Source organism: Macaca thibetana, chromosome 3 (genome assembly GCF_024542745.1).
Source record: "Macaca thibetana thibetana isolate TM-01 chromosome 3, ASM2454274v1, whole genome shotgun sequence".
NCBI lineage: Eukaryota > Metazoa > Chordata > Mammalia > Primates > Cercopithecidae > Macaca > Macaca thibetana.
In genome coordinates this window covers 155,074,816-155,080,184 of record NC_065580.1, presented here as the reverse complement: position 1 = coordinate 155,080,184, position 5,369 = coordinate 155,074,816, and positions in this window count along the sequence as shown.

The window sequence follows — 5,369 nt, the reverse complement described above, 5'->3', positions numbered from 1 at the left end:
CTTATACATTATTCAGTAATCTATCTTTGGTCTTTGGTTTTGTGAACAGAAACTGGCTCTTTTGTTCCATGAACTCCACTTGGAAACCTAACTTTCAGGCCCGTGAAAACCTACTTTTAAATAATAATGAGGACCCTCAGAACAAAATCTCTGCTTCCTTACACACCAATTTCTGTTTCAAGTGGTAGAAATTAAGATTGCATCCTGACTTCCTGATGTCTTTATCACGATAGAAAAGATCTAGTGTTTCTGCCATTTTACTACATATCATCTGTCACCAAAAACACTGAGAACCCAAAGCAATGGCTCTTCCTCCAGCCAGCAAGCTGGACACCACCCCAGCCTGGTTTTGCAGAGTCCATCCTTGCCACCCAGGTCATCTGAAGACCTGGCCAAGGGAAAGGGCTGTCTAATGGCAGATGGTGACTCATTAACAGCTTATAAAATCCACATACTGGATTGTGACCAAGGTTTTTCACTGTGAATGAATAAAATAGGCAGATTTACTGTGAAGCTGAAGCTCCAGGTGCCTCAGCTGTCAGGACATTTCCAGGTCATAAATATCTCATTATTTTATAATTTGTAATATTTTATGGCTTTGTAAAACTGTGACCATGCTTATACCAAACAGGAGAGAGATGCCTGTCTCTTTCCATCCTGATCTTCTCTTCCATAATTCCTTTCATGATGGTTGCTGCTGAAGTGACCATAGGCTTTTTCAGACCTGACTAAAGGCTCCGGAGCTGAGGAGGAGATAAAGTTAGTCTGAATTTAGTGAGACGTGTGTAATTTTTTTTTGTTAAGTTTGAGAAAATCTCTACTGAGTTCTTTCGTAAATGAGCTGCTTAGAATTTGGGAGAATTTTCCACTGGCAAACTTTTGGCATAGCATCCCCAGACATACAGGGCTAGGTGCTTTAGACCATATTTGCTAACTTATCCATAACAAAGTAACAAGTTCAGTTCCACTTCTGGGCAAGATGAAATCATAGAGACTTGATTTTCCATCTTGCATGAAATGACTAAATTGCAGACAAAGCATATGAAAGAGTGATTTTCAAAACATTGAACATAAGGCAACAAAGAACAGTGATCACTGGGAGATGAGAAAGAGATGAGATAAAGCAGCAGTGTTCCTGAGTTGAGGAGATGGAGCTGGGAGCCCAGGGAGGGAAAGGCGGCTAGGGCTCTAAGCACAGTGTGCTGGAGAAGAGAAAGCCTGAGAACGAGCAAGCGAGCGAGCGAGCGCACGAATGAATAAGAACTAACTCTGGAGGTCTGCAGAGAGGTCCCTTGACTCTTCAACATGTAAGGAAACATCTTGAAGCTGGTCAAAAAAAAAAAAAAAAAAAAAATCAAAGAAAAAAAACTCAACAAAACACATAAGCATTAGAAGGAACAATCCCTGGAGTTCATACAGTGCTTGAAGTAATTCAAGGGCATTGAGTCCAGGGGGTGTACTTGCCTTAGTAATGGAACAAAATCAGCCCTCATCTAAATTCTGCTCTGATCCCATTTAATACCATTTAAAAGCAAAACCTGGATAAAATGGTTTCCAAGTAAGTTAATTACATCCCCCCAATAAAGCTCCAGAATATTTCTAGAAATACAAAAATAACCAGCACCATGGGGTAAAGTTCACAATGTCTGCAATTCAACAAAACATTACCAGACACGCCAAGAGGAAACAAAAAGTCACCCATAATGAGGAGAAAAATACATCAATTTAAAACAAACCCAGAAATGGAGTAGATGATAGAATTAGTAGACAAGGACATTATAAAGGTGTTCTAACTGTATCCCATATGTTAAAGAAGCCAGAGGAAAGATGGAATGTGTTAAGTAGAGACGTAGAATATATACAAAAGATTCAAATCAAACTTCTAGAGATGAAAACTACACGTCTGAAATGAAAAATACACCAGATGGGGTTAGTGGCAGATTAGACATTGCAGAAGGTTAGTGAACTAGAAGACATAACAATAGAAACTCTCCAGAATGAAACATAGAGAGAAAAAAGAGAACAATGCAACAGAACAATAGATTTCTGAGACAATTTCAAATGGCCTAATATAAGGTTATGCATCATAATCAAATTGCAATAAAACTGGTAATAAAGAGAACTTTAAAAAGCAGCCAGAGTAAAAAAGACACACTGTATACAGAGGAACAAAGGTAAGGACAGTAGGATTTCTCACTGGAAATAAAGCTAGAAACAGGGAGTAACGCATTTTAAGCACCACAAGAAAAAAAAAAGCTATCTAGAATTCCATGCCCATCAAAAATAGCTTTCAAGGTTGGCAAAATAAATATTTTTTAGATATACACGAGCTGAAAGAATTCAACATCAGTAGACCTACACTGAAAGAAATGTTAATGTCTTTTGAGCAGAAGTAAAACGGTATCATAGGAAACTTGAATCTGCAGGCAAAATAATGAGTACCAGAAATGGAAACTTAAATAGGTAACTATAAAGACTTTTTTTTTTATTAATTAAATATCTTTAAAAGACAATTGGCTATTTAAAGCAAAAATAATAACGATGTATTTTGGAGCTTATTACATATGCAAAAATAAAATGGCTGGTTTCAGGGCTCTGGCAGGGAAAGAGGGAGATGAGTCTGGAACATCTTGTTGTAGCAGAAATTAAGAAAAAAACTCAAGCTCTTTGAGCATTTTTCTTACTTTGCCGAGAGGACATGTCAAACTTTGCCAAGAGGACATGTCAAAGCTTGCAGCAGCCCGGTTTGAAATTCCTACTACTAAATTTAGGAAAATTTGAACATCAAAAAAAAATGAAACAGGTGGGAACTGATTAGAAACCAATGAACAGAATAGGAATCTATGAATCCACAACACATATACATGTAAATGAGTAAGTTAATGGGACTTACAGAATTTTTTTTTCTTGCAGTAGAAAGCCCACAAATAAATGAAGAGGGAATGATGGCACGAGAAAACCTCCATTTGGCAACAACTGCAAAAATAAATTAATTCAGGCAAGGAACATCAAGAGATGCTAAAGTTAGCGGGTAGAACTGAGATGAGGAGAACTTTACATAGTCTCAAAATATCTCCCCACGAAATACTTATTAACTACAAATGGGGGCAAACATAGTGAAGTTGGCAGAAGTCCACCTTAGTCAAAGGATTAAAATGAATGCCATCAGCAACAGGGCATACAGGCATCAGATGCCATCCATAGGTTGAAATGAAGAGAATACAGATTCTGCATATTTTGACCGCAAAATGCATAGTGATGGTTCAGCCACGAGAAAGCATGGGACAAACTCCAATTAAGCAACACTCTACAAAATGACTGGTTCACAGTCTTCCAAATGATCAAGGCCATAAAAGCCAGAGAGAGAATAAGGAATATTCCAGACTGCAGGAGACTGGGATACCTGAGAATGGGGAATCGGAGTAAAAAGTTAAGAAAAACAAGTCTGTTAATGGTTTACAAATACCACCACATGCCTGTACAGTGCTTCACACACAATAAGCACTCAGAATTAGTTACTATTCCTTTTCTTAGGTTTACTGATGAGTTTGTTAGGCAACTGTCCACACTCGGGTGTCGTAAGGGGGGACCTTGGCAGTGCCAGTGATGCACATGGATTGTCACACATCCAAAACAATCATGGCAGCACAGAGCGCCTGGGATTCATAAAATTCCAGGAACTTGTCAATCTAACACCAGCCATTCGAACATTTTCATTTTCCCTTGAGCATACTGAGGATCATATGAAAATTAAAATACGCTATGGGTCTCTCACTGTGTAGGTGAATCAAACTCTGGAGACTATTTGCAGAGATCTTCACTAACTTTCCCGTATCAGCTAAAAACAAATTGGTTGACTGCTGCCTTGGACAAAATTTCTTTGCTGTATTTGTTTATCAAATACTTAATAGGCACCTTCCCTTTGCCAGGTCCTGGAAACGCAAGGAATAGCCCCTATCCTTGGGTCCCTCCTAGTCTAGCAGGATAAACCACATGCAGATGAAATAGAAAGTAGCAAGTCAAATGACAGGCTGATATCAGGGTGTTATGGGCAACACTTAGGAGGAGCAACTGCTGTGGGCTGGGGTGAAGAGCACCTGGAAAGGGGCCGGGAAGTATTTTCTGGAGGAAATGATGCCAACCACAAGGGGGTTTTAAGACACTGCACAAAAGGCAGACTTGCATTATCATGAGGGGGATGAACTGACAAAGGACTCTCCTGTGGAGGACACGGACTGATGATCAATAGCATGATACCCAAATTAATGCTGCAGCAGTGTTTCCCTGTGCTGCATTTGTAAAGTGCCTCTATGACAATATGGCAAATCTTCACACATACACCATGTATGAGGAACACCTGCCACTCAACTTTCCAAGTTCATAGAGCTCACGTTCGTAAGAACTGAGCCAAGATCTTGCCTCTGGCTGGGGAAAATATTAAACACTGGGGACATGATTTTGCTACCACACTATTTGCTGTCTTGAGTATGTGCCAAAGATTAAGAGGATGCAAAGGAGTGCAGCAATCCCAAATCTCATAAAGCCTGTTATTGCTAAAAAATAAAAATAAAAAAACAAAAAAGGTTAAAGCAGATGATTAAAATTTATGTGTGTGTATATATGTGTGTGTGTGTATGTGTGTATATATATAATTTGTTCCTGGTACAGTGTGTTCAAGACACTTTGGGCAGAGGCTCCCGAGAAAGGCTAGTTTAGGATATCAGTAAAGGAAAACAGAACCATCAGAAGCCAAGAAGTGCGAGTCCAAGCAGGTGAAAAGCAGCACTGATCAACCCACTGTGGGTCTCTGTACCTTCTCTCTAATTCCTTATTTTCCAGTCAGCTTGGTGGCATTAATTTGATTATCTACAGTTCAGCTGTTCACGTTACGGGGAGAGCTAATAAAACTTAAAAAATGATATACCCCAGTTTTACAGAAAAGCCTCATTACAATGGGGAAAAAAAAGCTATGACATTAAATTCTTTAGATTATCAAATAAAACTGGTTTATCAATTGCTATGCAGAAATATTAATGCAGGGTACTTAAAAATGTTCTTTTTCTGCATTTACCCCCCTGCCCCATCACCTTAAAAACTACTAGTGTGAGTAGTAAAGGAAATGGCAGATGAGCAAAGATGGTTGCCTATCTGGTTTTAACCATCATATATTTGTGGTGCCCAAATAACTAAAGCTTTAATACAACCTTAATTCGATAAGCAACCTGGAATGGGGGAAAATTAAATCTCTCACAACTCATAAGTGGCTACTCACATTACCCAAATAAGAAGATTTTAACTTTACTTTCATAAATGTAAATGCTACACATGGTTACTATCAAAGTACAGAGCATACCATTGAGACTGACTCA